General features: G+C 38.5%; 1 protein-coding gene and 1 long non-coding RNA gene across 3 annotated transcripts in view; one reads left to right on the top strand and one right to left on the bottom strand.

Moving 5' to 3' along the window:
* The window catches only part of COL4A3 (collagen type IV alpha 3 chain), a 130,590-nt gene that overhangs the window by 96,662 nt on the left and 5,948 nt on the right, over nt 1–27,980 (bottom strand). The gene's annotated exons all lie outside the window — the stretch shown is intronic.
* LOC144296533 (uncharacterized) lies at nt 209–27,962 on the top strand. 2 transcript variants are annotated; one of them, XR_013363631.1, is made up of 4 exons: nt 209–427; nt 563–603; nt 1,804–1,871; nt 26,693–27,962. It is a non-coding gene; the product is annotated as an uncharacterized LOC144296533 (long non-coding RNA). The 2 variants fall into 2 exon arrangements; XR_013363630.1 differs by lacking the exon at nt 26,693–27,962 and adding an exon at nt 17,665–18,208.

Below are 27,980 nucleotides of genomic sequence, written 5' to 3'. Positions count from 1 at the left end.
AATACAATAATTCTGGAAAGGAATTCCGCAGCTGGATTTTGGCTGCTAACCAATCTTGAAATCAAACTGCCAAATAGGGCTTAGCGTACTGGCAAATCTTGAAGTCCTTTTTCACCAGTGCTCAGGTTAATGGTTATTTAAAGTATACCACAGTTTTTAGTTAATAATACATCGTCCCATGTGGTCTGAAGGATCTGCCAAAACAAGTAATGGCCAACTAGAGCAATGTCTCATTTGGGGTTAGATGGTGCTCTGGACAAATTGAGCCTGGTTATCTGTTTCCAATAGACAGGAGTCGTTCATTTCAATTGGAGAACTATATCCAACTGGAATGCTTGCCTCTCATCAATGGTTTTAAATCTCTTGTTCCATTTAGAATCCTTTCTATTCTACAGTTGTTTCTCACTGGTGCCTGTAGTAACATCAGGTATTTCTCAGTTTTGAGAATGAACTATTTGTTTCTTTAAACACAGGACCCCACACCTTGGATTTCACAGCCTATTGAAATCAAGGTCAACTGGAAACTAATACTCTGCTTCCATTCTTCTTTTTGTGCCTTCAGATTTCAACTGAAACCACTGAGAGGACAGCCCCAACTACAATGTGAGTCTGGGATGTGACTATTTGCTTTTCAACCTAAAATATGTTGGGTTTTCTTCCTTCCTTCCTTTCTCTTTCTTTTCATTCCTTTTTCTTACTTCATTCTTTCTTTTATCTTATTTTTGATTGTGTTTTCTGATCCTACTCAACTATGTTGCTCCTATTATACTACTGTCAACATTTTACCAACAAGGAAATTTTTTTTTATTCCTTCTCAGTGGAAATGTTTCATGTCTTAAAACTATTCATGACCTTGTAAATAGGAAGATTTTTTTTTTCCACAGAAAATATTCCCTTGGTCTTTACACAGATACTAAGTCAAATTTATTCAACTTTTATTCTCTCGGTTCCTTCTTCTATTTTCTTAAGATTTATTTATTTTAGAGATAGAGAGAGTGTATGAGCAGGGGGAGGGGCAGAGGGAGAGGATGAATCTCAAGCAGACTCTCTGGTGAGCATGGAGCTCAATGCAGGAAATAATCCCAAAAGAAAGAACCACTTTCTCTCACTTGTGGGTGACTCACTTGGGCTATTTAGCTCTAGAATACAGATTTATCAAGATAACATCTCAAATCAACTTTAAAAAATGCATTTGTTCAAGCAACACCATTTTGAAAAACAAGTAAGACGTTTCATGATTTTTACATTACAATTAAATGTGAAAAATACAATTCCTAACCTAAGTTTAAGTAAATGTAAGGGGAAAATTCTTTACATTTCCTGCAAGGTTGAAAATTTCCATAATAGAATTTTAGAAAAAAAATGCAAAAAAAAAAAAAACAACAACAACAACAAAAAAAAAACAAACAAAACCCAAGTGAAAAATAAGCTGACATGCTACTTTTGCAGTAGGAAACTGAAGCCATAGCCATGATTGTGAATGGACATCATGCAGCTGATGATAGAAACAAGTTTACAAGTGCAACACACAGAGAAATAAGATGTTCTTTTAGTTTTCTTAGAGAACCCTGCTTTTGGGGTGTGCACAGGTTTCTAGAACTAACAATCTAGACCATATGACATTTTAGCTCTCTTTATGTTGCTGAAAGAGATCAGAATATGCCATTTCCAAATAACCCACTTTGGTAGAAGGGTTATTTTGAGGTGAAGGCAACTGAGAACAAAAGAGATAGAGGGTATAGGATGTGCTCTCTGCCCTCCCTTGATCTGCCTCAAAGCAACCTATGTATTTCCCTTATAAAGGTCTTCTCCCCAACTCCATACCATGAAGAGGAGAACCCTCAACCACCAGCAACAGAGACATTATTGAGGTGAGTCTGCATAAATAACCCTTAATGAGTAACTCTTGCCTACCATTAGCTTCCTGCACATATTTACCACGCCTAGAAGCCTAACCCCTTTTCCCCGTCAGTAACTTTTCTATAATTTATTGCCTTTTTAAAAAATAGATTATTTATTTATTTATTTATTTATTTATTTATTTATTTATTCATGAGAACACACCGAGAGAGGCAGAGACATAGGCAGAGGGAAAAGCAGGCTCCCTCTGGGGAGCCTGATGTGGGACTCAGTCCCAGGACCCTGAGATCACACCTTGGGCTGAAGGCAGATGCTCATCTGCTGAGCCACCCAGGCATCCCAATTTATTGCCTTTTGTTAAAATAGTATGTAAGCCCCAAGTCTAAACATTTCCTTAGATTTTTCACTTCTGTGGGGTCCCTGTGCATGTAAAAATATTACCATCACATAATAGTTGTATGCTATTTTTCTGTTAATTTATCTTTTGTCAGTTTAAATCACAAGCCTCTGGCATGAAACCTTAGGGGATAGGGCAAAAGACTTTCCTCATCTCCCCCACCAAAGGGCCCGCTATCAGTGGTTTTGTGAGTGTGGGGAGTTTTGTAAGTCCTAGCACCTGTGTATATTAGAAACATCCACCATCGTCTTTCTTATTTTCTGAAAATGGGTAACTATTAAATCTACATGCATTCTTTAAGCACCTATGGTGTGCCATGGCTTTGCTTGGAACCATGAAAAAAATCCCATTGGGGACCAGCCTCCAACGAGCCACAGATGTAGAATGGAAGAGATGAGAATCAAGGAGAGAACAATCACCGGTTGCAACCCTATGTGGAACTGGTGCTGAGACAATGGAGGAAGGGAAGGTGCCTGGGACTGCTGGCACCCAGGGAAGACTTTGTAAATGCTTAAATCCCATATCCTAATGGAAAGTAGCTTTACATTAAAGACAAGAAAAAAAAAAAAAAAACAGCTCCTGCTTAAAATTACACATGCATACATACACTAGGTAAAGATAGAAAATTGTGTCTGCTCTTTCTCTTCCCATGACTATCCAAATCACAAAAAGAAATGTCTTAAGATGGTAGGGTGGGAGGACTGAGCCCACAGTCGGGCTCTGCCAGCATTTATTCATGTGCTTCTGGAAAAGGCTTCACTCCTCTTGATCTTCAGCCTCCTTACACTGGTCTAAGCCACCTCAACTAGCACCTTCTACTTCCAGCATTCTATGACAAGGTCAAACTCTGCTATGCCTATAAAATAGGGTGCCTTGAAGGCTGTGCATAAAGATGCGATGTAATTAATTAATTAATATATAATATGTAAGATAAGCCCTCACTTCGGGGTGCCTGGGTGGCTCAGTTGGTTAAGCAGCTGTCTTCAGCTCAGGTCATGATCCCAGAGTCCTGGGATCCAGCCTTGCATCAGGTTCCCTGCTCAGCAGGAAGTCTGCTTCTCCCTCTTCTTCTGCTCCTCCCTGCCCCACTCACCTATGCTCTCTCTCTCAAATAAATAAATAAAATCTTTTTTATTTTATTTTTTATTTTTATTTTTTTATTGGAGTTCAATTTGCCAACATATAGCATAACACCCAGTGTTCATCCCATCAAATGCCCCCTCAGTGCCCATCACCCAGTCACCCCCAACCCCCACCCAAATAAATAAAATCTTAAAAAAAAACACAAAAAAAATGGAAGTACTTGTTTCAATTTATCTATTCTAAAAATCATTGAGGGCATGACCCATCTTTCATACTAGATTTTTTTTTTTTTTTTACATTTTTATGTGCATACGAAATACCCAGGGAACAAGGCAAAAGTACAAGGCCTTCTGAACTTCTGCTCCCTACAGCTAGTCCTCATTCTGATTCAGTGAATCTGGGCTGGGCCCAGGAATTTGCATATTTAAGTTCCCCCAGGTGATTCTGATGCCAGGGATTGTTTTCCTGGGTTGTGGGCAACAATTCAGGAACACTGAAGCGGAGGATTAAGCCTGACCCTGAGCCATTTCTCCAGCTGAGTACTTTCAGAGACTTTAGGGAAGTTTCAAATCAATCTCTTTGGAATGCTTCAGATTAGACATAAATCCTTTAGATCTGTTTTGATCCAGTCATAGTTGTAGGCTGAACCAAAATGAAATACAACAGGGCATTGATTATCTGGTTATATTTAAATCTCTAAAATACTTGATTTTTTTTCCTCAACTGATGGTATGCCAGGGGTAGAAATTTCCACAGGCAAAAATTTCCAACTTCTATCAGTGATCGAAACAACAGAATGGAGGTGGTGGTGGGCGAGATAGACAAGGAAATTAGTAACTAACCTAATTATAAAAATATTGAGTTTGCAATTACCAAGGTAAGTCCTCCAGAGGAACATGGAATTTTTCTTGTGATAAACATCTCAAGATGTTTATTTTGAGATGCCCCATTGCCATGCTGACTGGTCTTCACTCACTGGTAATGTGCTTCTCTGTGCTGAGCCTGAATTCTTATTCCTTAACTCATTTTTCTCCACTTTGTTCTTAGCTAAGAGTAAAAACAACTGGTACTCTCCAGTGTGAAACAAACCAACGAATAGAGAAAAAACTTTTATATACAAGGAAAATATTAAAATAGCCCCTCAGTTTAGTTATCTTATTTTTTAATAAGATTTTCATTTATTTATTCATGAGAGCACAGAGAGGGAGGCAGAGACACAAGCAGAGGGAGAAGCAGGTTCCCTGTGAGGAGCCCAATGCAGGACTCCATCCCAGGACCCCAGGATCACACTCTGAGCCAAAGGCAGACACTCACCCACTGAGCCACCCAGGTGCCCTTAGTCATTTTATTTTCAAGCGTGGTGAGCACTATTTTGGATCTTCTGTGAACATGCCTAAATTTTCAGAGAGCAAAGTCATTTGTCCAAAGTCATAGCCCCCTGGTGGGCCAGCCTGCATGCAATGAAGGGATGATAGGACGAGTGGGGTACTAAGTCCCAGGCCCTTGTTTTGATTCCTTGGATGTAGTAGGATCACTCCAATTCCTATGATTTTCAGTCAATTTTCCTTCCAGCCACCCTTCATACTGTCTCTAGAATGTAAATCTATGATGATTCCCTGCTTAAACCCCTACATTGTCTTCAATATAAAATTGAAATGCTTCTAACATGGAAAAAAAAGAGGGGGGGACTCTCATAAATATGAAATTTCTCTCCTCTTCCTTCTCCACACATCTCTTTCTCCCTCTCCCTCTTCGTCCCAGTAAGAACCTGACCTTAGTTAGGATTCCAGAGCTCTTCTCTCCTAACTTTTAATGTTTACCTCACTATAGCAGTTTTGGAAGTAGTTTGGAAAATTTCCTAATCTATCATTGTGATGGGAATTTTTTTTTCTTTTTTCTTTTTTCTTTTCTTTCTTTTCTTTTCTTTTCTTTTCTTTTCTTTCTTTTCTTTTCTTTTCTTTTTTTTTTTTTCTTTGTGATGGGAATTTCTTGAGCCCACTCCTCTTCTATCCCCAGCACTAGCACATGGCCTGGAGTTTTTGTTAAGTGAATACATTTTTGAAAGAAGGAAAAGAAACAGAGAGAGAGAGAGAGAGAGAGAAAGAAAGAAAGAAAGAAAGAAAGAAAGAAAGAAAGAAAGAAAGAAAGAGAAAGAAAGAGGAAGGAAGGAAGGAAGGAAGGAAGGACGGAAGGAAAAAGGAAAGAAAGAAGGAAAGAAAAACTTATTTGTCTCAAAAAAAATGATGCCTGTTTCATGTGCTTCATTTAAATAACAAATAATGTAAAAAAAACAAATAATGTGTAACAATATTCAATTCTCCTTAGCTCATTTGAAACAGTACTTAGCTGACATAACAGTTCATGTTCTTCATAAATGATACATTATATATATATTTCTGTTTTTATAGACTATTTTCCATTTATTTCTTCAAAAAATCTTTAATTGTAGTTGGCATGTAATATATTACTTTCAGGTGTACAGCACAGTGATTCAACAATTACATCCATTATGAAATGCTCACTGTGATAAGTCTAGTTACCATCCTCGCCTTACAAAGGTATTACGATATTACGGACTGTATTTCTGATACTGTACTTTTCTTTCCTATGATTTATTTTATAACTGGAAATTTTTACCTTTTTATCCCTTTCACCTGTTTCACCCATCCTGCCACCTGCCCTCCTCATTGGCAATAACCAATTCTCCGTATTTATGTCTGTTTCTGTTTGTTTTGTTTTTAAATTCCACACATAAGTGAAATCATATGGTATTTGCCTTTCTCTGTTTGACTTATTTCACTTAGCATGATCCCCTGTAGGTCCAATGATACACTATAGTTAAATTTTTAGACAAGCATTGTGATAATTTAAAAAAAAAAAACAATGTTTGAGGTTAAACACCTACTTCTAATCAGACTGATGGCCATTCACAAATCCAAGTTTGCTTGATTAAACCTTGATTCAGGAAACAAACATCTCAGTTCCAGACTTTGGTTTCAATGCCATCAGGGGTTATAAAATAAAGATAGCTGCCCCCGCTATCACTTACAGAAGATGACCCACATAGATAGCTAAGAACTGAATCAAATCTATTCTGACCAAGAGAAAAATGCAAAAATCTTTAGAAAGACAAGCCAACAAGCTGGGTCTCAGTAACACACAGGTAAGAGGGAAACAGATGCTATTCTTTCTCCTTTCTTTTTCTTTCTTTCTTTCTTTCTTTCTTTCCTTTCTTTCTTTCTTTCTTTCTTTCTTTTTCTTTCTTTCTTTCTTTCTTTCTTTCTTTCTTTCTTTCTTCTTTCTTTCTTTCTTTCTTTCTTTCTTTCTTTCTTTTCTTTATATTTTTCTTTCTTTCTTTTGAAAAAGGAGCTATTTCCAAGATATTTGGCATTTTGACAGTTCTTCACCTGGGCATAAAAAGTACTTTCATACATACAAAGTACATGGAGAAGACAATATAATGGAATGGTCACACCCAGGGTTCTAGAGCCAGAATGCCAGGCTAACAGGCCAGCTTTACCATTCACCACTCTCATGACTTCACTTGTCTCTGTCGTTTCCTCATTAGTAAAATAGAATAATTGTAACCTCCCTCATGGGAGTATAGGGACATTCTATGAACACATATGGAATGCTTACCGCCATGCCTGGCATACAGTAGGCAGGCATAATACGTGTTAGCTATATGATCCACTTATATCTACTCTTCCAGGTTGTGTGTGTGTGTGTGTGTGTGTGTGTATGAGAGAGAGAGAGAGAGAGAGAGAGAGAGAGAGAAATGAAGAAGTGACTGGAAGTTTTTCAAATGCTTTCTAGTACCTATAGGGAAAAGTTGTTTTTCGTTTTTGACCTATAAGCATGGTCAATTTATTTTTCTCTAAAGGCTTTATTTATTTATTTATTTGAGAGAGAGAGCATGAGCAGGGAAGAGAGACAAGCACACTCCCTGCTGAGCAGGGAGCCGGATGTGGGACTCGATCCCAGGACCTCTGATCATGACCTGAGCTGAAGGCAGACACTTTGATAGGACTTGTTCTTGGCGTTTTATTATTTTTTTAATACACTGTACTGTTTTTATTTTATTACTTCATTTTATTTTGCCAATGTTTTATTCAGGACATTTTCATCAGGGCACTTACAGGATTAATACTCCTGTTATTTTTTTCTGCGATATCTTGCTCAAGTTTTGAATTGATTCATGGTGATTTGTAAAACAACAAAAATGGAAACAAGGAGTTAGGACACTGGTTTTGCTTTCTGTCCTGGAACCATTTAATAGCAAAGCTTAACTATTTCTTGAAATGGAGAAAAATTACACTTGTGACAACTTTGAGGTAAGAGTTTCCTTAGAGGATAATTATTAGAGAACCTTATTATTTCTTCCAAGATTATTGGCTTATTCTATTAACTCTCTTAATCATTCTTTTAATAATTCTAATAACTCTCTTATAAAATTCTCTTAATTTTGATAATATATATTCAAATTGAAAAATCACTCCAGGTCATCTATGTTTCAAATCAGCACAGAACATTCAAACTATTTTTACTTTCACTTGTGTGTGTTGTTATTTCCACATTCTTATTTTGTATATCAATAATGTTTCTGTTTTTTTTATTAGATGAGCTCACATTTTTCTACTTCAACATTTGCCAAAGACCTATCTACTGTATTTATGAATTTACAGTTTTTTCTATTTTCATTGACACTTTTATGTTTTTAGCTGTTTTTTCCTTCTGACTTAATTCTGCATCTTTGCATTTTCAAAGAAACTTTTTGAGTTGATGGCTTACTACATTTGTCTTCTTTATTTTGTTAAGAATGTGATTTACAGCTCTGGTCTGTAACTCCGGGACCTCCTTCCAGCCTGCTCCCTGTCCTGGGAGGCTGACTATGAGGTCTACAGCCCAGGTTCCACCAGAAGGGGTTCCTGAGATGTCAGGTGTTGGGACAGAGATGGAGGGAGGGGGAGGGGGATGAGGTCAGGGTCTTCATTGTCCTGGCTCCCTTACTGCCGAGTTGCCTTGAGCTCCTGGGTCAGTATCTGTATTTCCTGCACCCCTCCATTTAGTGGCCAGCTCAGTACCACTGTATTCCTGAGTTCCAGGAAAGGAAGCAGAGGTGGAAATAGTTTGGCTGCATACTATCTCTAATAGTTTTCCTGGACCTCACTTTTGTAAACAGTCTATCCATAAATAAACTCTGCTCAAATTATCTGGTTTTGAATGTGCCGCACGTATCTTGTTGGGATACCGACTGACACAAATAGCTATTCATTGTCCTCAGAGGACATTTGGATACATCCTATAGGATTTTTTTCCTCATCTTATTATCAAAATTTATTTAACTGTCGTGCCATTATGATCTTGACTTCCTTCTTAAGCTAAGAGTCATTTAGAAGAAAGATTCAAAATATACAAGTAGGCTTTTTGTTGATGTTTGTTTATAATTCTATTGCATGGTGAGTAGGTTTTGATTATTTGTAGAGTTTGTGGGATTCCACCAGCTTTTCTTTGTCGTAAATTATGGTCTATTTTTATAATTTTTTTATGAGAACTGGAAAAGATGTATTTTTGTATTCAGGAGATAGTTTGCATATCAGGTTAATAATTAATTGCATTATTCAGGCCCTCTAAACCAGTGTAATTTAAAACATGGGTCAAAGCAGTTTCTTAACCTGCTCATAATTAAATAAATACAGAACTTGACAGTAATGATTTAGAAAGTTTGGAGTAATTTGACAGAGCTAAATATGCCGGTTGAATCTAAAACAAAATGTTTGGGCTTATATTTAATATCTTTCTTATTCTACTTTCTTATAATTCATTTTCATCATATTTTATAATAGCAGTGGTCCAAGATAAGATGGAAAGTAAACCACAAAACAAAACTGTTCTTATAGTTTTAGCTGTATAAATAGCTAAAAAGGTTATAGGAAGGTTAAACAACATTGCTCTAAACTCTTCTTTATTGTGGTCAACTTGATTTATCAGAGATCCTTTACTCACTCTTCACTCTCACCCACAGAGAGGACACATCTGCCTTCTCTTCTTCCAGGCCACTTCAATCCCTGACCCTTCCATACACACACACACAGCTAAGTCCCAGAAAAAGGGACACTTTCAGAGATTGAGGGTTTGGGTCACAGAAGAGGACCGTCACTCAGTCTCTCTCCAGTGACAACTACTGCTAGTTTTGAAAGCTTCACAATTCTGATATCCACCCCAAGACAAGAGGGGTACATTCATATCTGCTACATCATTTCATCCCCACAATAAGCTGAGATATATGTAGCAAGAAGGGATGAAAAAAATTCAAATTTGGTGTTGGTGCTTATCCTTACTCCCTTGTTAGGTCCCGGAGAAAATGAAATGAGCAAGTCAAAGGTGACTAAATCATCAACCTTTCAGAACAGCACACACACACATGAAGATAGTCAACAAAATGATAGAGGGCAAGATTACAATCAGACACAAACTTAGCCTTCTTTATAATCCCGTAACTAGGTTTTGACAAGCTCTTCAGGAGGACTTAGGTTGTCAGGACCTGAAATAATGGGAGTCAACACATTTTGCATCTGAATCGTATAATCTAAGTTAGTATTTATACTCTTATGTCTTGCTTTTCATCCTATCACCAAAGAAATTAAAATCAGTACTTGAATTTAGAGCAAACTAATTCTTTCTTCTAAATGGTGTGTTTCAGAATGAAGAAATGATACATAGAGAAACTTAAGCAAATAAAAATTTCCTTCAATGATTTTTTTTTTAACTCTCCATGACTCTCATTACCTATTTTTTTTTAAAAAGATTTTATTTATTTATTCACAAGAGACACACACAGAGAGAGGCAGAGATATAGGAAGAGAGAAGCAGGCCCCATGCATGGAGCCTGATGTGGGACTTGATTCTGGGACCCTAGGATCACGCCCTGGGCCAAAGGCAGACGCTCAACCACTGAGCCACCCAGGCATCCTTCATTACCCAGTTTCTGATAAGGGCACTGCCCTAGAAGAAATGATCAAACTTATTCCAATGTCTTTGTGCCTTGTAGGAGCATTAGCATTATTCTAGGTTCTTACTATTCCTAGTGTTTCAGAAATGAATTATGAAAAAATCTTTATTTTTAGCCTTTCCAATTACCAAAATAAGAAAGTGGTTTCCGTTGAAAGTTATGTGAGATTTCACAGTCAATTTCTGTTAGGATTACACAGAAATTTCTTGAAGTTGAAGCCAAGGGTGTAAAATTTTAGCCACATCTGTCTCCAAGATGAGTTATTAGGCCGACTTTGAAATCTGATAACTGTGTTTTGCTGAGTCACTGCAATCTATTGCAGCCCCGTTGGCACACTTTGCTTTTGAATCCTTGATATGGGCCTGGCCACCAGGGTGCTCCATAAATGCTTCTTGGATAGAACCATTCAACACTTATTATAGTGCTGATGCAGAGTGATTTTGTGGACTGTTTTTCAAAACACTTTCATAAAACTGATTGTATCTCCTGCTTTCTCACTTTTTTTTTCCATAACAAAATAAAAAAAATGGGTCTTTTGTATATATCATGAATCTTAAACATTCACATCCCTTGACATAGCATTTCCACTTCTAGGAACTTCTACAGAAGCAGAATCGTAAATCAGAAGCAGAATGCCATATACAAATATGATTATAGCAGCATCATTTACAGTAATAAAAAATGTGAAATGTCCTGAGTGTCCACTAAGAAAGAAGCAGCCAAGGAAGGCTGAACGTTAAAACATGTTCTCAAGACCACATACTATTATTTAAAGAGTCTATTTTTATAAGAAAAAAAGACCACAGAATCATATACACAATATCTTTACATATATTTTTAAAATATCCTATATATAATGAAAATGCTAGTGGAAAATAGTAAAAACATTAATGATATTGTCTTAAAGCAGAGAAACTATGATTGACTTTTTCCTTTCAAATTTTCAGAATTTAGCACATTTTCTTTCATTAAGCACACATTACTTTTTAAATTGAAAATCATCACACTTTTTATTTTTAATTAACCAGGGAGGATGGGAGAGAAGAATTTTTTAGTAGAGAGAACAGTCCATGCTGGACGGAGGGCCAGAAAGAGGGCCAATGTGCCTGGATGTGGAGAGATAGAGGAAGAGGAAGGAGAACAGAGTTAAGGAGGTGGATAGGGCAGCAGCAAGGGAGAAGCATTGAGTATGCTTTTAGCTTTACAGAGACTTGCATGCATCTTGTAGTAAAAGATGAAAATTTATTCCAAAATATCCTGGTTTGGTGAATATTTCAACTCATTTACAACAGTGAACATCAGTTAAGATGCAAAGAAAAATTTACTGAATGTAATGGATACTTGGTTTCTTTCTGCTCTTCTTGTCATTCCTTCCTGGTTGGCTTTTCTTCACCTTCCAGGTCTCAGTATGGATATCACTTTCTTGGGGAGGCCTTCTCTGTGTTTCTCTATGTGCCTCTCTGGCAAGTGTTCTCTACCACCACCTTGTCTATTGTATGACACTGCAACTCCCAGCTCTTACTAGACTGGAAGCTCTGAGAAGCCAGGCCTACCTTCCTCACTCTCAGGCCCCCACCTGTCACACAGCCCCTGGCCCACAATAAAAGTTCTCTAAATACTTGTTGAATAAATTAATTAGAAAAATATTCATATAGTAAACCCAATGCATCATACCATATGTATACATATCGATGCAAAAAACTATATTGCGCATACACATATATGTATCTAATCCTGAAAGTTGTTATTATTTTTTTGGTATTATAGCACACTAAGTGAAAAAGGTTCCGGTTTGAAAGAAGTTATAAACATTTCATTTGGGTTTTCATTTCATGAATTGCAGAACCTGTGCCAATTTTCTAAGCAAACTGGTGTAACTCTGTTACGTGAGATGGTGTGGGGGAGAGGGCTTTAAAAATAGCCGACCGGATATCCCTCTTGGTGGCTTGGGTTATGTAAAAGTATTTTGTGTTAAGCCAATGTCTCACAATGGATCGCTGAGCTTTGAAAAGGCTATTTGGGATCCTTTTTTTCTGAGTTAAATATCTGCTTATGAACAGAATTGGGACTGAAAATCTCCTAGAGAAAGGGTACTATGTCCAAAGAGTTATCACTTTTTAACTCCAGGTACTAAAAAAATTCCCATGTTAGTCCTGACAGTGATTTAAGAAAAATAAATAAAGTCCCTTAACCACTCAGTGAGAAAGGAGCCAGGATTCCTATAAAGAAAAGTTGCTAGATTTGGGCTTAAAATACTTCTCTATTAGAGCAGAACAATCAGATAACCTCTGGCTTTGTTAAATATTTACTTTAGTTTTTAAAAAGAAGTAATTTGGGGACACTGTTCTCATTAAGACCCCATGAAAGTAAAATGATAGGGATTGTTGTTTGAGAGTTTACTATGGACTGAATCCTTGGGCACAGCTGAGTCTATTGTCCTGTACTATGCCCTGACCCCAAAGCTAGGCAAAGATGGTATGATTAGCTGGACCATTAAGATTCTCTCTGGAGTGGGGAATTGGGTGCTTGGTAGTGGGAGGGGAACCCAGACCAACAGAGAGAAGACAGAGGGGAGCCACCCTGGTAGAAGGTGTGAATGACAGAAACCATGAGAGAGGACACACACAAGGTAGAGGAGGAGGTGGTTGGTTATCTGGAGCAGCAATGACAGAAACAGAAATGGGTATGGAGTTGCTATAATTCCTGCTGTTGAAGGGACAATGGGATAACTTGGTCACTAAACTTGCATATTCCTACAGTAACTTCCACTTTCTATGAGACCTGCCTCAAGATTTAGATTCCTATTTCTCTTATTGATAGGTGTGTATACCTACAAAAAAACTTGTTTCTTGAGACATCAGGAGAATCTCTGTTCCCTGGGGCACGTGGGTGGCTCTGTGGTTGAACATCTGCCTTTGGTTCAGGTCATGATCCCGGGGTCCTGGGATGGAGTCCCGCATCGGGCTCCCTGCAGGGAGCTGGTATACACAGCAGTTCCCTGCTGCCATATTTTCTCCTTGGCATGGCCATACCATTCAAAGCCCATTTCTGATGGAACTGGAGGGTATTATGCTGAGTGAAGTAAGTCAATCGGAGAAGGACAAACATTATATGGTCTCATTCATTTGGGGAATATAAATAATAGTGAAAGGGAATATAAGGGAAGGGAGAAGAAATGTGTGGGAAATATCAGAAAGGGAGACAGAACATAAAGACTCCTAACTCTGGGAAACGAACTAGGGGTGGTGGAAGGGGAGGAGGGCGGGGGGTGGGGGTGAATGGGTGACAGGCACTGAGGGGGGCACTTGACGGGATGAGCACTGGGTGTTATTCTGTATGTTGGTAAATTGAACACCAATAACAAATAAATTTATTATAAAAAAAAACAAAGCCCATTTCTGCAAAAGCGCTGCCAGATTCACCAGTCTCATCCCAGTTACGTGGTGTGATTGCCATCATTCCCCCAAATTCTCTCCCATCCTTCCTCCAATTTTCTCAGTTTACATAAAAACCCATTTGGCAACTTGGAAACTCAATATCTGAATGGTTGCTGGGATCCCTGGTTCATGAAGAAGATGGAGAATTACTCTGTTATCCTGACTACGGCATTCTGAACTTTTAAAGACATTAAGGCATCTTGATTACAAGATAGAAGAAATGCATTGCCAGGTACCTACAGTTTGGCCATGCATACTGCAAATATCTGGGTAATATCTAATAAGTGAGAAGATCTTCAATGAGAGGAGTTGTTACAAGGAGATTCTAACTTAGTTGCTCCAGGTGGAATTTTCTGTCCTATTAACCAGCACCTAAAAGTATGATATCGTCAAGAACTGAATTTTCACATTTTGGCTCTAGATTGCTGGTATTGATATATTATTTAATTTTCCTGCCAAGTGTGTTAAAGATACAGTCCATACTAAATATAGGTCTGATTTGTAAATGCTTATTTCTTGATGCATTCAAAATTCCTTTGAAGATAGGAGTTAATTTAACAATACAGTTGGATTTTTGAATATATGATTTCCTGGAGCCTTTCCTAAAATGCATCTGTTTTATTTAGGAATGACACTGATGACCAAACACTAGCTTTTGTTTCCAATTAAATTAATTGTATTTTTCTTGGCCCTTCACACAATAGAGTAATTGTTATACAACGTGTAACATAGATGCGTATCTATTTCACATTGTCTAAAACACAACCAAATAATTAACATAAATTTGTGGCAAAGTGAATCTGTAAAGTAAATGTTAATACAATTCTCAAAGCTGACTTGTGAAAAAGAATTAGGAAGAGAACCTTTCATATTCTTCACTCGTGTCCTCAAACAAGGACATTTCAAATTATAGAATATCTCTCAAAAATGGATGGTCTCCATTCCTCCCATGGGATACCAATCATATCAAAATCTACTAATAGGGGAGCCTGCTTCCTCCCTTAATAAAACTCAATTCAAGATCATCCTACGTCGGTAGAGAGGAAGAAGAAGAAGTGGCTTGACTCTGTAGTTTGTTTTGGAGTCAAAGTCAAATTCTCCTTGGGAGGTCTCTCACTGTGAGCTGCCACTGTGCTAGCAAGGAGAATAGAAGCATTGATACCAACCTAAACAACCAGCCTTGAGGGAGAGGGGTTGATACCATATTCTGCCCTTAATATCTAGTAGGGCTGGAGAGACCATGGTGTCATCACAGTCATCACCGTTGGACAATCATCATCAACCAACTTCACCATCGAAAGAGCCAATATTGTTTGACTTATTACTATGTCATATGCCTGATTGCAGTCAATTCTAACAACAGCAGGATTATGGAGATACAGAAGAGGCTTGAACATATGGCAAAAATCATACCAAATATTTCCTTCTCTCTCCTCCCCAAATCTTTACCACAGGAGTAACAAACAGGCAACTAGCCACAGTGATTTACAATGTACAGTCCATTCCTATTTTACTGGAGCCCTCCCTGCCCAGGAGAGGCTGACTTGTTTAACTCTGGGAACTCTTTCAGGGGCTCAGAGGTCTGGGCTCCAGGCCCCCAGAGAGGCAGGCACCCCCTCTCTCCCATCAGTCTGAGGCAGTGTTTCTACAAGAGAGCTTGAAGGATCTCTTATACCAGAATCATCTGTGGTGTGATGAGTAGATTCCCAGGCCACACCATGAGGATTGTGTCAGGAACTCTGCATTTAAAAATAAGCTCTACAAAGGACTGTTACACAGTCTAAAGCTTGAGAACTGGTCTAAGGCTTTTCCTTCCAACTTGCACTTCTCTTTTTACTTCTTCCCTGTCCATTGATGGAATATTCACCCTTTCTGTGAGGACCCATGGAGCAGGGCCTCACCCTCTGGTCTCAAAAGGGTTAAATATGTATAAAAGATGGAAACATAATATGATGATGGGGACGGGGGCAACCTGGTGCACTGTGTGACACAGGAAATGAAATTTATCTCTTTAATATTTGAAGATGAACATGAAATCTTTTTTTTTTTTTGAACACGAAACCTTAAACTTACGTTTATATTGCTCTTCCAGTAGTAATGACTGATTTGCCATATATACAAGAGCAAACACAACTTTGTAGGACTGTTTTTTCTCTCGACAGCTAGAAGTCAACCAGTCCACATGGAGATTTTATGTGATCTTTGTTTACTAACAGCACCATGTACTACCTGAGGGAAATCACTGAAAGCCTTGTGGCAAATCACCTCAAGCTACCCATTCTTCATTTCATCAATAATCAACTAAACCTTGCACTTGGCCAGCAGCTCTTAATTTTTTACAATTTGGTTGACTGGATCCACTTCTAAAAAACAAAGTCAACCTAATGTCAAAAGTTCAGTGAGGCAGCTTTGCAAAGTAAGGGTCAGGAATGTGTACACCAGTTTATAGAGAATTTTTCCAAAATGTGAACAGTGAAAAAAAAACAGGATTTTTTAAAAAACATATACTTAAAATGCTTTATGTGGTTTGTTTGGTTCTGTGACGGACTTTAAATGTGTTCAAGTTAAATCATTTAGAGCAACTAAAAAAAACCCCACAAATATTGCTGGTGAAGAAAAGGCAGGCCTCACCAAGTGAAAAGACATATTTTATGACAACAGACTTAGAAATGAATGTTGAAATGAAAAGATAGAGTGCAGCAAACATTTCGACTAGATCCTTACTGGTACAAAAGGCAAGGACTGTAAATTCTCTGGAGGCTCAGAATAGCAATCAGAGGGCTGCAACCAAGCTTGCAAACGAGGTGACCTCGATGAAGGTGTAAGTCAAGTAGTTAATCCAAGTCCTATCTTTTGGGAAGAGATATTTTTCCATAGTTGCCATTTCTTTCTTTTTTTTTTTTTTTTTTTAAGATTTTGTTTATTCATGACATAGAGAGAGAGGCAGAGACTTAGACAGAGGGAGAAGCAGGCTCCATGCAGGGAGCCCGATGTGGGACTCGATCCCAGGACCCCAGGATCATGAGTTGAGCCAAAGGCAGATGCTCAACCACTGAGCCACCCAGGTACCCCCACAGTTACCATTTCTGTTATAGATTGATGGATATTGATTTTACCTGGGCTGGCACTCATATGAGAGACTTTCACGGCAGAAAGTGCCTCATAATTTGGTGAGAGGCAATGATTAACCAGCACGTCAGTTCTCACATTCCCCTGGTCCATCTTGGGTAACTGCCAGCTGGGTTTCCTAGCAGGAGTTCACCCATCTGCACCTGCCGGCCCGAATCCGCTGCTCCTGAGGGTAACTCTCTCCTCACATGTTAACATAAGAGGCTTCTTGGCTAGAGGAGAAGGGTGCTGACCCACCAATTCTGCTGGCCAGACTGTTGTCTGGATTCCTGAATCCTTGCCAGGGTTCTTTGGTGGCAAGCAACAGAAATTATTTAGGCTAACTCAATGATAAAAGAGGAATTTGTTGGAATGACATGAGGCCGTACACAGAAGTTGAAGACAAGTTAAATAAACAGGCCTCAGAAAAGACCAGCCTCAGGGCCGTTGTGAGGATCAAGGTATAAAAACTAACGGAAAGTTTTTCAGGGCCCTGCTGTCAGGATGAATAAGCTCCTTGCATTTTCAGCTGAAGATCCAAATTCCTGGGGGAGGGCATGTACTGGCTCAGCTTCGGTCATGTGCCCACGCCCTGGGCAATGAAGAGATGCTAGTTCCCTCAAGTAAAATCAACACACTGCCACCAGAGGGGGACAGGAGAGAGGTCAGGGAGAAAGAGCAGATGTCCACTGCACTGTTTTCTGGTGTGACCTGGTCTCCATCTACCCGCCTATCGACCTTGTACAGACTGTCTCCTCTGTGTTTAGGTCCTCCTGGCCAAGTCTGATAACCACCAAGTTGGAGTCAATCTTCTACCTGGCCCCATCAAAAGTCTGAAGTCAATGGATTCCAACGAGCCTTCTGAGTTGGGTTTCTCCTCTTCCCACATACTACTCTGCTCAGTCTCTGCTTGGAACATTTCAGAGGTTCCTGGGCCATTAGTTTCTCAGAAATCTCCCAGATTCACCCCGTTCTTATGCTGGTCACTGTTATTCTGAGCCCTTCAGCCCCAAATGCTTAGTTTAAGCAGAACAATTCAAGCTGTTTATATATGTACATGCAAATCTTTTAAAAATGGCAAAGCAAGCAAGCAAACAAACAGAACCACTCTACTTCCTTTGGAAACACATAACCCTTGAGAATCTATTTACACAGAAATGACTTCACATAGGTTCAAAAGTCGAATCTTTCAAAAATCCAGTGTCAAGAAAAAAAAAATCCAGTGTCAGTGAATACAGTGCCATTAGGAACCATTCTAATTTAATTTGTGTTTATTCCTGTTGGTAAACTGAAATAAAAAGTTACGACAAATCTTTGTGATATCATCAGCATCCCGTGTTTAAAAATGAATAGCCCAACTGATCTCCCAGTTGAATAACAAGAGCCTGGAAAGTAAACTGAAAGACTTTTGGCTGCTGGGTTCTAGTAGATAAAAACCTGGATGATGGTTTGGTCAAATATTGCCAAATATCAACCATCAGCAATACTTAACTAAGCTCCTAACATGCCAGGCACAGTGCTAGACATTTATAGATATTATCGTATTTCATCATTATCATCTAGATGAACCTACAGGTTCCTATTATTATCCCCTTCTTACAAATAAGGAAAACAAAGCTCAACAAGTTAGCTAGGGCCACTCAGAGAGTTCTTAGGTGGAGGGAGTTATATAAGGGTGGACTTTCTAACTTCCTGCTCAAATAAGTTTGTCTCTGTAAAAAAGTTTTGCTCATGGAGAAGGGTTCTGATAGTAAAAATGGTGAGAGATGATGGATTCAGGAGTTCAGGGGGAAACTATTATTGGAATTAAGAAGACTTTAGTTTTATTCTAATGTACAACTTTCTTCAATTGTACATCTCCAGAAGACCCCACATGCAGACCCCTGGAGACCACCTGTTGGTTGTGGCTCATTGTGGTGGTTCCGATGGACACCGTCACCTTCAATGTGCCTACAGAATTAGGAACTGCCACTCCAGTGTTAGAAACACAAAGCACTGCTCTTCTTCACAGTGAATAAACAGGAAAATTCTAGGCCAAGAAAAGCTTATAATAACAACAACAAAGAGCCCACTCTATTTAGACCAAGTCAGTGATTTATCCAAATGAAAAAGCACAGCAGTTTCACATGTGAAAACAAGTCTGGCTTTTGTGAGGCTTTTCTGACTGCTACTTTCTGAAGGTGAACTTCACTGAAATAGATTCCCAAGTAAATCATTTACAGTGTGTTAGTGGGTAGATGTTAAGAGTAATTGCTATCAGTCTTCTGTTTTTATATCAGAAAATACTGAACACATTGCATCTGTGCTAACCTGATTAAGTGAAAAAAGTTCATGAGTGATATGTGTGATGAGGTTCCAGAGGGGTCCAGGTAGTATTTTGTTTCAATAGGTGTAGGTCAAAATTTCCAACATTTTCTTCCATTACCCCCTTTATGGATATTAAGGTCTTTTCTTTATTTCAATTCAGTTTTTTTCCTGCAACTATTTTTGCCTCTGATATTATAATGCAGCTATTACACAATCTACTGAGACTGTACGATAATGCTTATTAAGTTACTGCTCAACTTGACATAAGGAAATCAACTGGATTTTGATGCATGATTTAACCAGATTGGCCTTCAAAAAACCTAGAAAAAAGTCTAAGAGGTTCTAGGCCCAAATGTCACCTGCTGGGAGGTCATAAAATGGGTGAGAGAAGCAAGAAGAGATGGGATAGATGGAGTGCGGTTGCGAGAGAAGAAAAAATTGCTCTTAGGCACATTGATTGTAATGGCCCATGGTCTCCAAATGTCTGCAATGATCTAAAACCAATGGGATGGCCTACAGTGATAACTACTGGGGGTCTTTGAGCCTACGGCCTTCCAAATGTAGAGTTAAGAGTGAGGGATGAAGGGGCACTGAGAAATGGTGAACTGATTGAGGCCGGACTCTTTAAATCTATCTAATGCTATGCTGACTCTAGGTCTATAACAAAGAAAATGACTGGTAACCCCATATTTTATTTGTGGGCATTAGCCATGCATCTCATCATCAGCTCTGTGTTCTAAGAAAACCCTGGCTTTGTTCAAGATATTCTTTTGGTTGATTTTTGAGCAGAGATGAGATCATTAGAAGTCAGTGGCAGAACGGGTAGATTATCATAAAACTAATGTCGGGAAAATTGACTAGTTTGGTAAATTTTAAAAATTTAGATCCTTGGCTCACATCACACACCAAATCATATTTTGGATTAAGTAAAAAAAGATGATAGAATATATATCAAAATATTATCTCCAGTTATATTTACATGATAGAATTTGACCTGATTTGGTTTTCTTGTTTTGCTTACCACTATTAAACCTGTGTCTATCATTGGACCAGTAAAATTTGTGGTATAAAAAAAGAAAAAAATACTATAGCAGTCGATCTAATTAATACTTTTACTATATAAGTCTATTACAGAAGTTGCATGGGCAAGAATTCATCATAGCTTTGTTTATAATATCAAAAATTTAGGTTAAATAAACCTAAACATTGTATATAAACATGATGGAATAGTATGCAATCATTTTTATTTTTTTAAAGATTTTATTTATTGATTGACGAAACACAGAGAGAGAGAGGGGCAGAGACACAGGCAGAGGGAGAAGCAGGCTCCATGCAGGGAGCCCGACGTGGGACTCGACCCTGGATCTCCAGGATCAGGCCCTGGGCCGAAGGCGGCGCTAAACCACTGAGCCACCCGGGCTGCCCATGTAATCATTTTTAAATGATGTATAATGAGGTGAAAAAATAATATAATGTCAAGAAAGCAGGATACAAAATACCTTACACCATATGATCTCATTTTTATACAAATATAACAAAAGATTGACACTGGCTACTGCTGGGTTCTTTGACTAGGAGTGCTTTTAAAAATGTACTTATCTATATATCTTGAATCTTCACAAACAGGCATATATTACTTTTATTGTTAGGAAAAAAAGATCGGCATAGAAAGAAACATTTTTGCTTAGTCTGATAACTAGTTCTAACGGCTTCATTATCAAACTTCCCAAGGAGCCATCCTTTAAAAGATATTCCGAGACTTTCCTCAGCATTGTGCACTGTACTTGAGGTGTTCAATAAATGAGCACCAAGTGAATTTACACTTTCAACCCTGTGGCTGCCGATTACACATTAATGGAATCTGAGGGAGGCTGTGAGCCAAAGCAGGTTGCATGGTGTCTCTCTTAAACCCATGCCAAAAAGTCTATATTTGAAAGATAAGAAAGGACCAGAGTTTTACTACTAAATGTTCCCCAGAATTATCTCTGTAATTAACAGGTATTTTAGGTGAGGTATTTGGAAAGTCACCATAAAAGTGATGAAATCACTGGATGAGTTTTAGTTTTAGTATTTACATGGGGTGGTGTAAGGTAAACACGATCTTCATTTTGTAATGGGGACCGTGCTCAGGGAGGATGCCATTTCTGCTGATGTTTCCAAATAATGTTATTAGAAAATACCAGCAGCAAAGAATGCACTGAATAATATTTTTGAAAATAAGAAACTCCTTAATACATTCCAGGAAGTTGATACTGAGTCACAAAATAACAGGAGAATTAAATGAGTATAAGAAACATTTGGACTATTGCTTTTCTGATATTGAAACTCATTCCTGTCTCAATACTACTTGGCATTTGTAGAATGCAAAATGTGTTCAATTATAGGACTTCTGGGGAGATAGGAGGGAAAGGTTTCTCTACCACATTATATGATTGAGGCAATGGAAAGTCTTGGAATTCAAGTGACTTGCCCCAAATTGTCTCGATTGTGATTTTCTTCTGACACAGGATGAGGGGGGCTTACTGTTGCTCTGCGAGATCTCTCTTGGATGGCAGGACGCCTCAGATGTGTTTGTCTCCCTTACTGCTCTCTTGGGGTCTGGGGATGCTACTCTTTTGGGTCACGTGGGCTCTGAATGCTCAATCTCTGAAAGGCCTGAGTAGGTCACAACTAATAGAATCCCTGAAGGTTTCATGGGCCCAGCCACAGGAACATGCAGTACTTGATCAATCCACCATGTGGTCTTCTCCAGAGGATGTGGACATGAGAGAGTGTTGGCACTTGTAGTCTGGCTTCCAATCCATAGGATCCTCATCTCATGAGATTTCAGATACAGTACTGTTCTTCGTTTGGTTTTGGTTTTTTGTTTTCTGCTCTTTGGAAGGGATTGCAGGATTGCTTTGGCCTAACATGGCAAAATAAGGAGAACCTCGTCCATGTGTGTAAACTCTGGGGCACTGCTTACCGAATGCTGATAAGAGCTCCAGCGGGGGTGGAGGCTGGAAGCAGGGAGAAGACCGCCAGTAACTCTACATGCTGCTTTCTGCAATCGTTCCAGCATTTCCAAGTACTTTCCTTTGAAGATAAGCTGTTTTCAAGCCATTGAAATCTCACTGCTTTCTGGCTCCATTGTTGTCACACAATTTATTGCTATTACACAATAAAGCCCACATGTTCGTTGTTCTGTACATTTAGCCAATCTTTATACTTCCTTCTCAATTCCACTCAAATTTTGCTTTTCTGCATTTTTCCTGTGATAGCATATCTAATTTTATTGTTATTGTCTGTGTACTTATCAAAGGTCCACATTTGGGGGCATTCTCCATAAAGGTGGGAGGGACCATGTTGGGTTTTATCTACCTTTGTTCTCAGCATCTAGCTGAATTAATGAGTGAATCACTCAACATTTCACCTGAAAAATAACATTTCATTTTTATTCTTGTGCCACAGGATTCAAGAATCTCCTAATCCTTTACTGCCTTTTTAGTTTTAGTGTTTAGAATAAAATGTTGGTCCAATTCCATGAACATTCATTGAGGACCACTAATCCCAAGTGTCCTGCCAAGAGCTGGAACCAAAAAGAGGAATAAGATGGAACACCTGTGTTCCAGGAGATCAGCAGGGGAAGCAACAGGGAAATGAGTTCAACTCTTTTGAGATGGCAGAGAGAAATACTACTTCAGTAAATAAAAGTATTGCATTGATGTTTTGACTGTAAAAGGATAATAGTTTTAGAAATCATTCTTTCTGAATAGCCAAAGCATTTTAAAAATAATCTTATCTCCAATAGTTATTTAAATAATAACAGTGATATCTGATACTCCTTTTTTTATCATCTGGGACATTTTGGTAAGAAAGAGTCCTACTCAAAAGCCCAAATAACCAGAACTCCCAATTCTAAATCTACTTCCTCCACTAATTTGATGAGTTTTCTTGGTTCAGACACATAACTGTTAATCAAGAATGATGCTACCTTGCTGTCTTATTCAGAAGTGCACAAAACCAGACATTTGATAAGAAAGTATCTGCATACATAATGATTTAAAATATGACTTTAGGAAATGTTCATCTTCAAGGAGTTCCATCGTAGCTTTATGTCTAAACAAGTGGAAATACCCCCCCAAATTCAACCGAAGCATATTACCTAAATAAGTTATTGTACCAACCTGCAATGAAATGCTCTGTATATATTTAGAGTTACTTGTAATAATTAATAACTCAGAACATTTTCACCAGTCCATCATTAGGCAAAAAGAGTAGAATAAAAAAAAAAAAATCTGGTAGAGAACAGACTAAAATGTTAACAATAATCACCTATGGGTAATTTGACTATGGGTAATTTCTAGTTTTATGTTTCTTTTGGTACTTTTGAAATTTTTCCAAATTTTGTCCAATACATGAAGCTTTTTTTAAGCCAGTATGTGAACGCTTCAGCATTCCCATTATACATAAATAAATAAACAGAATAAAATTATCCTATCATCTAGTTAAACAAAGAAAGTGAATGTTAACCTTGTTGTTTTGGGTCTCTCCAGACCTACTTTGACAAGGACAAATATTGCAGATTTCTGAACTTTCCATTCATAGAACTTTTTCCTTGAGAAATTCATGTAACAACAAATATCCTGGTGGGAAAAAAAATCCAGTGACCTGACTGTTTTGTCTACATAATGACAAACTCCCAAGGTATTTAGAAACCTTGAACTCCTTTTTAAACACTGGGATCACTTCTCTAAGAAACGAATTTGGAAATACAATTTAGTTAACAAACATCAATTTTAAAGATTGAAATTGGAAAATTCCTAACTTACCCCAAAACTACTGTCAGAAAAAGAAAAGATTTTACACACTTATGTTTTAAATAGCTTCAAGAATTACATTGTTTTAAAAACAGTGATCTCATGCCAATAATACCGAAATACAAGAATATCAAATACTCATTAAATGTATATTTACACATACATGTGCACATCCACACATATACCACCTACAACGATACATGGAAATATTTTTTGATAGCCTGGTAGTGTATGTACAGGGCATCAGACTGGATTTGTAACTTTCCTCTCATCACATAAGTGATTATCAAATTAATTGCACAGAACCTATTAACAAGGACAGATTGAGCAACTGCTATGTTGATCTAGACTGGTTCTCTTCCATTCCTCTCTTTCTGACTGCCAAGGCAACAGAATCCAAGAAAAAGTACCAACAAGACTTCCTTTCTGCATTGTCACCTCTCCTTTACATAGGCTGGGTTTCCAAGGAGAACAGTCAACCTTCTCCATGTGCCAGTAATACAAATCTTTGGAATAGAGATAACATTACAGTTCTTTAGGAATGCTCCAGTGCCATCCCACTGCACCTTGGGGCCCTTCAGAGTCTTTACCAAGGCTGGCATGCTTCTCAGACAACAATGTACCAGGGAAGGAATTTCTTGTGGTGCTGATCAGTATGCGGATTTCAGTTGGGGTGGTTGGGAAGGGGCCCGACATGGGGAAGGCCCCTCCTACCAGGAGGGGAAGCTGGTACTGTGAGTCCTAATGAGTAAGGAGCTCTTCACCTCCTTTCATTCTTCCCTGGCTTGGAGCCCTCTCTGGCCTGGGACCTGTATCAGCTGGGACAAGCGCTCCTTGGCCCAGTCTTACCTTCTTGCCCTGGGCCTCACAAACGCATTTGGCAAATTCAAACCTGTCCCAGTGAGGTTGAGGAGAGGATGACAGAGACACATCAACAAGAATGAAAGAACATTTTCATCACATCACTTGACATGTGGGCCCATTACCAAGTTACAGTGTGAACTCATTACTCATCCATTATTAATGCAACAACTGTCTTGTGAATAGCATAAATACACTACATTGTCTCCTTTTTGTTAAAATGTTAATTTGTTAACTGCAAACATTAAAATTATAGGATGATCATCCACATACAGTCCTGTGGACTTATTTCACCTTACCCAGGGAGCAATTTACCATCCCTAATTAACACCACCACCATGAGCCTGTTCCCTTTGGGGCACCCTGCCTCCCTGCTTCCCATCCCTTGCCCCACCTCTAGCAAAATAGTCTATGTATTCCATCATGGTGAGTAAATAAACTTAGCATTTTCTTTTTCTTTTTCTAAAACTTCTGTTGGTCTTGGTTTTATTCTTTAACAACCCAGAAGCCATAAGATTAAAAGCACCTTACCTCTCTTCACTCTTGAGAGGCCTTGGCCTGGACCACATTCCTTAGTCTCCATGTAAGGCTATAACTTATGAGCTGTTTCTCAGAAAAGTTTTCCCCAACGACCTCTAGCTAAGGTAAATATTATCCTTCCCCATCACCACATCCTTTTCTCTCCTAGCAGGTACCACAATCTATGCTTATACATTTGTTTACTGAGATGCTGTTTCTCTCCCCTATTCCCCTAGACCCCCAACTCCACCTAACTCCACCATGCAGACTGTTTGTCAATGAATCTCCAGTACCTAGGCCACATGTCTATGTCTCTGTCCTATGATCTGCTTCCTGATTTTAATGAAAATAATAAAATAATTGTAGCTAGACTATAAGAGCTGTGAATTGTGTTGAGTACTTTATCTGCGTAGATATGCTACCATCATTTTTAGGTAAGAAAAACAGAGATTGTTTCAGAAGTAACTTGCTTAAAGGAACACTAAACCTCTTCTCTGGCTCAGTTGTAGTGATAACTTAGTTTATATTTTAAAATGAAAGGCATGTTGGTTTCCAATATAGTTCTCCTTACCTTTTGCCAAAAGTTCACTTTTTAAAATTTTTTTCCAACATTTCATGTACACAACTTATTCATATATTGATAATGAGGCAATAGAACTAAAAATGTACAAAGTAATTTGTGCAGCTTTAAGCGTTGTAGCCAAGGTCAACTATCTTAACTTTCTCGAGAAAAAGTTGCACAGATCTTTAGGCAAAATCCATGCTGAATTATTTTCTTTAATTCAAGTTTGTCATTTTGATAACATGTTTTATTTCCTATGGCAAATCAGCAAACAAAATGTGTTTCATTCAGAGATATGACCTTATGGACTGTATCTCCCTCTCATATCTGGATTGCACGTATGTGGGTGGGTCTGTGCTATCGAAGATGGTGGCCATATATGGCTATAGACATTTGAAATGTAGACACTTTGAATAAAGATGTTCTAGAAAGGCAAAATAGACACCAGATTTTGAAAACTTAAAATGAAAAAGAGATTGTAAAATATCTACTAGTGTTTTTAATAGTGATTACATGTTGAAATGATAAAATTATGGATACATTGGGATAAGTGAAATATATTCAAGTTGATTTCACCTGTTTCTTTTTATTTTTTTAATGTGGCTAAGAAACTTAAAATTACATATGTGGCTCATCATTATGGCTCACATATTTCTATTGCATGATGTGGACACCAATGTTTATTTATCTGAACTTATGAAAGCGTGTAAAATAGAAAATAATAGAGCCAGTATAATTTCATTCCAGGGTTGGCCAGAAAATATCTGAAGCCAGAGGCCTTAGCTGGCAGTTGTAAGGAATCCCAAGAGGGCTGTAAAGACTGGCATGGGTGCATCCAGAAGACAAGAGCCAGTGATGATACCTTGTAAGATAAACACTGAACTCGGAGTGAGAAGCTTTCTTATCTGATTTCCAGAGATGAAGACATCTCACAGGTATTAGGTGACTGGTCAAGGACATGGTGGTAGGGCTGATGGGGAAAATGTCTATTCTGTCAATAAGGTGATATAATCTCAGGTTCCTTATTTTCTGAAACTGAAAACAGAGGTGAAATAACCTACACTGAAAGTCTGTTATGACTAAAAACCCTAGGTGGGGGCCTAGACTTATAAACCTTGTAGAACAAAATTGCTCTGAGCACCACATGTTTTCACTGATCTTGGAAAATCTTTTACTCCGTGGTGGATGGACGCTTGTTGGCTGAAGGCCACAGCATGAGTATGGTCAGATGCACACGGGTGAAGGACCACAGGGCATTTGCAAACCAGACAGCCTTGCTGTTGGAATCGTACACTAACAGGTCTGAGGGTTTTCATCAATTGCAATATTTAACAAAATTATCCTTACTCAGAGTTAACACTAGACAGTTATTACTGTGCTTTCTATAACAGGGCGAAAATTATAGGGGAAATGCAAAGGTAGATTTCTTTTAATTCAGTTTTGCCAAGGATCATGCTTGAAAGCAAACTAGCTAATATAAGCTCAGAGGAATGCTCAAGGAGGAAGACCCACCTCAGAGAGGGAGAGGCCTCTGAGACGGAGCTAGCCAGCTCTGCTCTTGTTGGCCTTGACCCCCACCTCATTGAATGCAAGTCAGAATGTTTGGAGGAAATGGACAGAGGGAGGGCCTGGCAGAGGGTGGCCCTGAGAACATGAAAGGAAACATGTTTGGTGCCCCCATCCTCCCAAATCATTACTACATTAGTCTATTCTAATGGAAAAAAATTCTCCTGGGAGCCACAAGACTACTTTGTTCTTTTTTCTCCTCCCAGGGCAGAACAGCTCCAATCTGTGAGCAATGAGGTGAAATGAAGGGGGTGGGGCAGGCTGAGTGATGACAGAGGAGGCTTTTATCTTCCCCAAACTTCTCATTCACATGGTCTCCCCATGGATGATAATAGACAGAAGACACAGGACAGATCCAGACCTTGAAATCATAGAAAAATAATCAAAGTGATTGAGTATAAAATGAGAATGTCTAAAATGATTAAAGGCATAATAGGAGGGAATCTACAAAAAAAAAGACCCCCCCCCA

This window comes from Canis aureus, chromosome 24 (assembly GCF_053574225.1).
Source record: "Canis aureus isolate CA01 chromosome 24, VMU_Caureus_v.1.0, whole genome shotgun sequence".
NCBI lineage: Eukaryota > Metazoa > Chordata > Mammalia > Carnivora > Canidae > Canis > Canis aureus.
Note: the sequence above shows the minus strand (reverse complement) of the source record. Positions and strands in the feature narration are given on the sequence as shown.